Source organism: Cydia splendana, chromosome 18, assembly GCF_910591565.1.
Source record: "Cydia splendana chromosome 18, ilCydSple1.2, whole genome shotgun sequence".
Lineage (NCBI taxonomy): Eukaryota > Metazoa > Arthropoda > Insecta > Lepidoptera > Tortricidae > Cydia > Cydia splendana.
The window spans coordinates 13,642,745-13,654,264 of NC_085977.1; positions in this window are offsets into that span (position 1 = coordinate 13,642,745).

The following is an 11,520-nucleotide window of genomic DNA, read 5'->3' on the forward strand; positions in this document are numbered from 1 at the left end:
GCTTTATACATATCGACTTATGGTCGTCGTTTACTTGATCCGGGTGAATCTCGCACATTGGTAGGATTCCTTGGGTAACTGTAAAAAATTACATCGTGTTATTCAAAAGCTTCGAGATGGCTTCGAGCTGTTTTTAGAATAAAGAATCTTCCCATGCCGATTTGATGCATCTTATGTATTCAGTATGGGTTCGCTAGTCAAAATGTAAAGCGTTCTAAATATTTCGTGGCATACACAACATCTATCATTGATTAACACCTAAAATGGTGTTCCTTACTACTATCATCCAAAAAAAAGAAAAACCGGGCAAGTGCGAGTCGGACTCGCCCACCGAGGGTTCCGTACTTTTTAGTATTTGTTCCTATAGCGGCAACAGAAATATACCTATTTCTATGATGTACCCATCATCTGTGAAAATGTCAACTGTTAGCGATCACGGTTCATGAGATACAGCCTGGTGACAGACATACAGACAGACGGATAGTGGAGTCTTAAGGGGCCCACTGATTAACAGTCCGCCGGACGGTATCGGCCTGTCAGTTGTTCGGAACTGTCAAAATTTTGTTCTAACTGACAGGCCGATATCGTCCGGCGGACTGTTAATCAGTGGGCAACTTTAGTAATAGGGTCCCGTTTTTACCCTTTGGGTACGGAACGCTAAAAAAAGGACATCAACATCATGCATGTGCAAGTTGCGAAAAGTTGGAAAAGTTCTCGAAGATTTTAGGAAATGTTTATATTAGGAAACCTTCATTTTGGAAATGGAAAATTTCGATCCCCATACAAAAACATGAGAATTTTCTGAAAATGTTCAATGTGTAAATTTCGCAATTTTGGAATCATCATGCACACAGCACACCATAAAAGTTACGGCCGACGCGTTAAAAAATACAGCACCTATGCATCACAATGTATTTCGTAAAATATACAGATTTCTAGGTAAGCTTCGTCACTACTACGTCAAAGGTCGGACCTTCGGGTTTACGCAGGCTTAATTTCTTTCTTCACTTTTCTAACAGCAACATATCACTGACCTATTATATACCTTATTTCTTCGCCATAAGGTTCACGAATGGTTAAATATGACTACCGGATCTGCTTTCGTAACGACTGTAACAAAATGCTAACAGGTTTAGACTTCGTCACCGTAACGTTTCTTGAAAACGTACGTCATGGATTTCGAAATCAAATTACCAGAGTAAAGGCCGTATGCGTCCTGTTCAATAGGAAAATGCGCGTTCGTCATATTAGCAAGCATCCTACTAGACTAGTAGTACTAGCAGTAGGTATTATAAACGTGAAAGTTCTAAGATGCACTCTGGCTATCCAGGAACATCTAGAAGGGAGAGAAAGCACAAGACGCGTCCACTAGGTAACAACCATTTATTGAAAGAGAACGATGATATGTAGGTATACATTAATCTGTCGCCGAGAATTGGTTCTACCCTCGTACATAATTATACTCATATATTACAGTAGGTACCGTTTCCTCCATCACGTAAAAACGCCTGAGCTGAAAAACACACAACATATTAATCAAAACAAAAGTAATACCTATTACTTTGCTAATCCGCAACATAGTAACAAGCTAGTCAATTAGTGCTAATCCGTTATACTTACTTGCGTATTTTTGCATGAAATTAATGTTACCATCCTCCCACCTCAAAAATAAATACGTAAATAAAATACAGGGTCATTTTTGGACCGTTAGCCACATTGTGCGAGGTGATTCGGTAGGCCATACTGAACAACTTTTTCTATGGGACCAACTCCGAAATCACAAAAACTTTTTTAACCGTTTCATAGATTTTGGTCGAATTTATGTCGACGTTTTCTATGGAAAGGCCAATTTTTTTTTGAGGATTTCGGTGTTAGTCCTATAGAAAAAGTTGTTCAGTATAACCTACCTAATCACCTCGCACAATATGGCTAACGGTCCAAAAATGACTCTGTATAACAAAATACCACCAAAAGTACAAAAGCGGATACGTGTCTCGCCTCCTACGAGGCATCATCAGGAGATGTTGGAAATGTTTACGGTCCGGCATCCGGTAACGGAAACACACATATAGTTTATAAACTGGAAAGGTCATTATTGTAAATAGTATCCTAAGTTAAAATAATTAATACATCGAATAGAGAGATCAAATTTACCCTGTAGCAGCCCTGTAGGTATTAGCTATCAATTAAATATGCTTTTGGATGTCATAGGTAGACTACAAGATGTAGTGCATAATTGTTTTCCATCGTATTTTCCCGGAAACGTTCGTATTTGTCATGCTACTTCGTTCAATTTCAGTACTTGTTGTACCAAGACTGACTGAAATAGCAAGACACACGTTCGTACGTTTCCGTGAAAATACGATGGAAAATAATTATGCACTACATCATGACTTATTAAGGCAGCGTTACACATCAAACTATAATTTGTAAACATAGTTTTACACTCTACTACACCGACATTCTAAAGAAAAAAAAAACATAGCAAGTGAACGACAAAAAATCGTATCACATTCCTGATTAACAGCGACACTGACCCGGTTTCCCACGGCGTACAACACGCCGAATTCTCAGGCTTGCAACCGGCAAGCTTGTATATTATTGTTAGCGTTACACTTACAATTTCCGGTGACCTTTTGTATACCTACTCAAGTGCAAGAAAAACCGACCAAGTGCGAGTCGGACTCGCGCACGAAGGGTTCCGTACCATTAAGCAAAGAACGGCGAACAAATTACGTTAGGTGTAGGGCCCCTACTTAAATCTTTATTTTATTCTGTTTTTAGTATTTGTTGTTATAGCGGCAACTGAAATACATCATCTGTGAAAATTTCAACTTTCTAGCTATCACGGTTCATGAGATACAGCCTGGTGACAGACAGACGGACTGAGGAGTCTTTGTAATAGGGTCTCGTTTTTACTCTTCGGGTACGGAACCCTAAAAAGGAACACTGCATTGATTTTTCATACATAGGATATTTCATACGTTTTCATTTCTCTAGCAGCTTCGTATAATGAAGGTGTTGCATTGCAGTTCTAGAATGGTATTTTTCAAATCATAATTATTACATAAACATTTTCAAAGGTGAAAATGCTGCATACTTACCTATTACCTACTACTTAACTCTTCCTACCCTTGCAGTATACTTGCAGTAAAAATCACAAACGTGTTATGACATAGGTATATTAAATAATATTACTGAAATCCAGAGAAAACTACCAGACATAAAAAAATAAGTACGTACATAGGTAAATGTTTCATGAGCAAGCTTGTTTTTTTGTCGGGATTCTAGCCCACAAACAGCACCGATTTCGTACGCAGGACCACTGGACCACTACAAACTTCAGGGTCTTTAAAAAATTGAAAGAGTAGAAAAATAAACACAAGTTGAGAGCAACTTCGGCACTAGTTCCAGTGGATTATACGCTCGGATGCACAATCGTATTCAGCTGTCTATATCGGTACGTGAAATATTTCGCATCGGCACACTTACACTGCACGTTCCATTACACGCACGTTTTCTTGTCTTCTCGGTAATGGACAAAACGTCGAAAGGAGCTGCTATCAGCTATAGTTAGACCAAGAAAAATCTCCAGCTATTTTGATAGCCCACGCAGTGCAAGTGTTATTTTAAACGTCAAAATTAACGAAACGAAAACGTCGAAATTATGACGTATAAATATAACGTTTCCGTGAAAATACGATGGAAAATAATTATGCGCTACATCTTGTACTGGCGCAGTTAGTGTCAATAGTTCAATACTGTCAATATAGAAGTTTTAGAAAACCATATAGCCGCGAAATATGCAGTTTCATTGTTATCTGGCGAGTTTCCGCGCGAAGGGACAATTGGGCAGTGTCGCGCGAAGCGGCATACTTACTAGCTATAAACTGACGGCCCGATTCGGACTTTAAGATACGTCAGTTAATAGATCTAGAAACGATATGGATTAGATATGTCAGTGTCAAATGTGAGGTTTCTTCAAACAAAAACGTCATTATTGGCACTGACATATCTAATCCATATCGTTTCTAGATATATTAACTGACGTATCCTAAAGTTACACTGTAGCGTAGGATTTTTTTCTGTCTTTCACATATTGTGGATTAGCTTAGGTGTTATAGGGACTACGTTCCTAAGTAATGTAATAGAAAAACTACCTAATTTATTTAACTTCAACTGCTGTACTTTTCTATCAATAAAATAAGTTCATCAAAGCCAAAAAAATATAAAATAAAGAAGTGGTTGATCTTGTTCCGATCATGTTCGCTAAAACAGTAACTATGGTCATATATGGTCGTATATGATAATTTCTAAGAATAATATTTGGAGTACTTAATTCGCTTTGCACGTACAAGTTAGCTATTATGACTGTAATTATTCATGTATTAAGATTATATTGTGCATAACAATGCGTGCCATCTCATATTGCGTGGGCAAAAGGAGATTCCAGGAATATTCGCGGGATTCCGCAAAATGTTCCCATTTTGCCGAGCGCATCGTCTCAGGGCTTACCTGTGTAGGCACCATCAATCGACGCGAGAGGTTATAGCATACCACAGGCCAACCATGCACGGTTATATATAGTACCTACTACCGCCCCGGCTTCGCACGGATTAACAAATTATACACCGAAACCTTCATCAAGAATCACTCTATTGATAGGTGGAAACTGCATGAAAATCCGTTCAGTGGTTTTCGAGTTTATCGCGAACATACAAACGCACAAACAGACAGACGCGGCGGGGGACTTTGTTTTATAAGGTGTAGTGATAGGCATCTTGGGATCACGTTAAACTGGCTGGCCGAAAATCTGATACGCCCGAGTTTCCAAATAAATGGGAACACACGCCCAATATCCAGGAACGTCGATATTTCCTCAACTCAAATATTCGCAAGGCATCTCTTTTAACATGTTATTAAGCAATAAAAGGATGTTCGGTGCCCATATTTGAATTGCAAAAACTTAACTCTTTGAATGCCATAAATGAATGAAATAAATTTTATGAAGTACATAATTCAGGAACAAAAGTATTCCAAATTGAAAGAATGTTCTCCCGAGTACTTAGGAACTTTCTTAGAATTGCTACCGAATTTCCAACAAATTAACTTAGTACAGAAAATATAAAATGTTTACATGCATTAACGGCCATAACTGCCACAGAAAACCCAGTTTGAATGTAGAATTTGTTGCGCAAAAATACGGTAAACAATTGAATGAGTTTTCCATTGGCTTTACGGCTGTTATGTTGTGAGGGAGAATATTAAACCTATAAATAACTCTCAAGAGACAAAGGAAAATGAACGATCGCTGGGGGAAATGAAACATTGTTTTGGATTATTTAGTATTTAGTAGGAAGCATTAGGTACCTAACAGTAAAAGATGGGTTTCATGAACCCTGAACGATGTCGGTTGTCGGTAGTGAGAATGACCCTGACGAAGCTGTAGGTTCCGACTTCCAAAAAGTCATTGGTGTGGGTGGTGTTCAGATTTTGATTCATCAATCTATGAACTCTTCATATAGTAATTATAAATAAAACAGTTTATTATCGCACGACTCCACATTACAACCCAGCGCCATGACAGCTGACCAGTGTTGCTAGCGCTTCTGCCCAATTCGGACATCACATTGTGTTTGTCACGAATGTTTGTTCCTGAGTTATTGATATTTTATAAACTACATATACCAATAGACTTGCGATACGATAAAATTTAGCGTTGTCTTTGTTTACCTTAAGCTGCCGAAGTGCTTGCGAAATGAGTCTCGAGTGTCGACGCTGGCAACATTGGCGAGTGCGAATAATCGCAAGACGGGGAATTTTGCAAATGCATCTGCAACAACATTATTACATGATTTAATAGAAATAACGACTACCTACAACTAAATCTAGCGCTGGTGGCTTAGCGGTAAGAGCGTGCGACTTTCAATCCGGAGGTCGCGTGTTCAAACCCCGGCTCGTACCAATGAGTTTTTCGGAACTTATGTACGAAATATCATTTGATATTTGCCAGTCGCTTTTCGGTGAAGGAAAACATCGTGAGGAAACCGGACTAATTCCCCATAAGGCCTAGTTTCCCCTCTGGGTTGGAAGGTCAGATGGCAGTCGCTTTCGTAAAAACTAGTGCCTACGTCAAATTGTGGGATTAGTTGTCAAGCGGACCCCAGGCTCCCATGAGCCGTGGCAAAATGCCGGGATAACGCGAGGAAGAAGAAGACAACTAAATGACAGCCTGTATTCCAGAAAAAAAAATGATCATGCATGGTTGTATTGTTTAGTCTTTATTTACTTTAGTACCCATAGCACATTTGCTTATTTTGGGGCTATGTCTACCTGTGTAAGATTGTTGCCCAAATATTTATTTATTTTATTTATTTACTGGAGCCGTAGCCAAGATAGACTCACGCCACAATTCCATAAGTATATTTACATTAAATTTCGATTGGCATTTTCTGTATCGTATAAGACCAATATGAAATCAAGATATAGAATAGAATAGAAAAATATTTATTCGGCAACACATCATTACATTACAAAATGCATAACAAAAATGTGAAACAAGAAGTATGGTAAACAAACGTACTAGTGCTCGACATGCTAATGCCCAATAGATGCCTTGCTGTCACCTCTATTGACAATGACTTTCAAAATGACATGTACTGATGGGACCGCGTCGAGCACCAGTATGTTTACCTTATACAAAACACAGCTAAAGATAAGGATGTGAGGCTGAAATGGTCTCCACTCAGTAATGCAGTAGGCACGACTTAGCGTTGCCAACGCCGCTGGTTTTCTGTAGAGCCAGCGAGGTGTGCGGTGCGGGTGCTATAGACAGGGGTGCGAAACTCCTCCCTTCGGGCATACTCGGCTCCGTTCGGCTCACCATTGCTCCGAGCAATTATTAGGGTTGACACAACTTGACGTCCCTTTGCGTGCACGACCACAGATAAGATAATGGCTTGAATTTTGACAACCCTAAATAGCTGAAAGGGATAGTGCCATATATTAGAAAGGGACAGCATGATTCGACCCTGAATCGCTGTCAAACTTCGGTTTTGTAGGAAGTTTCCTTTCTGTGCGTTAGTACTATTATTTGTTCTGTGCTTTAGATATGATTTCTAAAGTTTGTATTCTTCCTCTATGCCATTTTGTCGCCAATAAAACCTACTCGCCTGAATGGTACATCCCTCCATACTGAAAGGTTTATTAACGCCGACACTTTACCACAGTGTAGTCAGTTCATGCATTTACAAAAGGCTCCCAGGTGGCCCAGCCACGTGTACCACAACACAAGCGGTAAACATTGTCTTAACTCGACGGGCTGTTTCAAAGAAAAACCTGCCGAATCCTATAGAAATGTAATCATATACATAAATAAGTAGTTCTTTATTTATTTTACAAGGGGGCAAAGTGGTAAGGCAACGCTCAATAAAACTAGAATCTTAAGCGTTGCGAGGGTTTAACCCTGTTCAGCAAACTTTGCTCTAGCACGAGTGTTAAACAAACTATGCTTCCTAGTAAAACATAACATATTTCACCACACAAACGGGATGAAAATAATAACTCTAACATTCAAATGAACGTTATTAAATATTTTTTCATTCAAAATTATCACTTCAGTCAATTCTACCAGCCAACATGACGAAACAACTTAAAAATTGCATCAGATTACTTTGCCACTCTTGTGGATAAAATGCAACTTTCTCATCAGTTTTTAAAGCATAAAGAGAACCTTTACGAGCTATTGTGGTGAAAATGATGTTATCATACTCATCATCATCATTCTCTTGCCCTTGTCCCATTCACTTGGGGTCGGCGCAACATGTCTTTCTCTTCCACACCTCTGTCGCCCGTCATTTCATCATTCACTTGCGTTCGTTTCATATCATCTCTCTGTGTGAGAGATCCATCCACCTTTTCCTCGGTTTTCCTTTCCTCTCCTTCCCTCCACATTCATGTAAATTATGATATCATACTGCTAAATTATTTAACTGTGCCTTAAAATACGCTTCTCCAAATCGTGTCGCGTCTGGAATTTTAAACGGCACCCAATTCAAATCTAGAGTATATGTATGTAAGGTACCTTTATATGTATGTATGTATGTATGAACACTTTGTTACCGAGTCGAGGGATAAATGAGTTATCCCGGGACGTATGGGGTGTCATTGATTCCAGAAATTTCACAAGTCACGACCATAAATATGTATGCACTATTGCACCTTATGTTAACGGCGTAAGGTGGAAATTTGTATTCGTATTTTTGGCCGCTATTTATGTGTGGCACGGGGAGGCAAATTGAATATAGGTTTTGAATCGTATCACGATCACATTGTTATGAAATTCTATTTGAAAAACTTTTCCAATCATTGTTGATGCAACGATGTCCAGAATCCAATTGGTATTCTTACAATTCTTTCATGTACTGGTTGGAACACAAAATAAATAAAATAACAAATAAATATGCATTTTTATAAGTAATCCAGTGTACATGTATGCCATAATTACGATAAAAAAAAAACGAAAAATAAATAAATAAATATAATGGTCAAGCAAATCTTGTCAGTAGAAAAAGGCGCGAAATTCAAATTTTCTATAAGACGATATCCCTTCGCGCCTACATTTTTCAAATTTGCCGCCTTTTTCTACTGACAAGATATGTAGGTATACTTGACCGAGTATACCTACATATTTGAGACACTGACAACCTAGCCCCAAACTAAGCAAAGCTTGTATTGTACTATGGGAACTAATAGGCGAAATATTTGTGATAAACACACAAATAAATGCCCTTACCGGGATTGGAACCCGGGACCTCCTGCTTCGTAAGCAGGGTCACTACACGGACTAATCTAGCAAAACATGGAAACGTCAAAATGGACATTTTATCGAGAAATGTAGGTATACAAAATTTTAGATTTGTAGGTTACATTACAGCCGCATTTATTTTGCGCATGGTATAATAATATACTCCGCCTGGTACTCCATTCCCGTCTTTTCTAGGTCACCTAACTGACACGGGCCTACGTCATCATGCGACAGCGCTATATGATAATATGCGATAGCGCTATATATAGCGGCCATGTTGTTGTGACGTAGGCCCGTGTCACTCTGGGAATGGAAGACCATGTTTTATTAGACTATGATTTTGCGGAAGAAACGCAGTCGGCAGTAGTCGGAAAGAAAATATGTATATATATACCGGGTGTGGCCTGTAATATGAGCAAAAAATTAAACAGTATGCTGTACTCCACATACTGACCAACATTTGTTCAGCGATTTTTAAAAATAACTTGGGGTTTGATTTTTAATACACTTTAAAGTTTATTCTAAGACGCAATGTATTGCGAATTTTGTTATGTTTAAGGCGTGACAAGCAACGTCAATCACAATGATATGGCGTGGCGATGGCGTCCATTGAAGATAATATTTATTTTGTATGAAAGTTAGGGAGTCTAAATACTTCATAATTTTTAAAAGTTGTTGAACAAAAGTGTCACCGTTTGAGGAGTACAATCTATGTTTTAATTATTTGCTCATGTTACAGGCCACACCCGGTATATATATGCTCTGCGTAAATCTATATATATATAAAGGGACCAGGCTGAAAATCAGCGCTGGATATATGTATATCACATATCTAGCACAGGCTGAGCTGAGACTGGTACCCATTGCCTATAACAATGTGAAATTTAAATTAATGTTAATACCTACCTACTATGTTTAAGGTGTTTATTTACGTCGTACTAATTGTAACTTTTCTAGTTGTAAGAATGTAAGATTTCTAGTTGTGGCAATAAACTTTTTTTATCTTATCTTATCAGTATTGTCGCGCTGCAATATTGCTTCAATAATGCTGGTGTAGCCTGAAACCGACCTGTACCTTTAGCTTGGTCCGACTTTTGTACCTACCTACCTACCTACCTACCTAAATACCCTTCAATTCTATATCGGATCGGGTTAGAATTTAAATTCCATGCATAAGAGAGATAAGTCTTGTTTGTAACTGTCGAACTCCGTGTAACAGATGAGGGAAGTTGCTTCGTGTTTTGTGTGTTCTGAATTAATATCGGAATCAGAGCTGTGGGTAGCATGGTACTTATACAGGGTTGCCATGTGGAAAAATGGAATATCCTGACGTATGGCAACCCTATAACTTATACGAGTATACCCTGAGTATAAGTATACGAATGACATCACCAACTAATAAAAACAGGATTGGAAAATTTTTACTAGGAGGCCGATTATGTTATAAAAAATTGATGAGGTTTTTATCTTATTTTAAACGAGTTTCAGTCGTGCCATCAGGCATCTCACGCGGACGAATAAGTTTGAGCGAGATGCCTTTTTGAAATGACTGACATTTCGTGAGGACCAAGCATTTCGAGCCAAAGGCATATAACTTGTACGAAATGTTAAAGACGCTATCCTTCGTTAGTTCCAATTTTCACCACCGCAGGCGCTGCGATCGCTTTACTTACCCCCACCATGCACTTCGCACGTAGCCAATAGCGGCTCATGCTGATTCGTGAAATGGCGGACGCTAACTCAAGGACGTATCAAAACAAGATGAAAACCCTAACAAAATGTGAAAACAGAATCGGCATTGTGGCTTCTTTTTTTTAATACCACATCGATGGCAAACAAGCATACCGCCCGCCTGATGGTAAGCAGTCACCGCAGCCTATGGACGCCTGCAACTCCAGAGGTGTTACATGCGCGTTGCCGACCTTTTAAAAACCTGTACACTCCTTTTTTGAAAAACCCCATACTGTAGACCCTCGGGAAAACCTCGGAAGGGAGCTCATTCCAGCCGGAGCGTCCGCGGGAGGAAATTCCTTATTAAATGGTGGCTATAGGTATTACAAGTATTACAACTGGACTCGCGCGCATTCCCATTAATTTTGGAATAAACGGCCTGGGAAGCGATTTTTGAATTTCGATCGCTCGATTTCGTCACTCGAAAACGGGGAAATACTAATTTATGAAATACGAGCGATGGAAATTTGGAATCTAGTAGTATTGACCAGTCCACTCGTTTTCAATTCTATTAGAGTCGGACCAAAAAAAGTCTGCAGCGGATTTGATAGCCCACGCAGTGCAAGTGTCATTTATAGGTACGTCATAATTTCATAGAAGTTTGACGTTTAAAATAACACTTGCACTGCGTGGGCTATCAAATCCGCTGCAGACTATTCTTGGTCTGAATATAGTAGAATTTAAATGCCTAGTAGTGGAGATATTATTAAACGAAATACACGACATCGAGCGGTCGAAATTCAAAAATCGGCCTCCTGAAAGGTTTTTCCCTCGACATTGTGACCCGTATCGTGCCGGGGACAGTGACAAATCGGTCCTAACTACGGTCAAGTCCCGATCACTTTTCACCACTTTCATGTGAAAGGGGAAAATATTATGTATTTCGATATTTTCGATTACTTCTATATCGGGAATTCTTAATAAGCAATTAAGTTTGAGAGTTAGAGCGGTGGTGGCCGAGTGGATATTATGACGTCCGACTT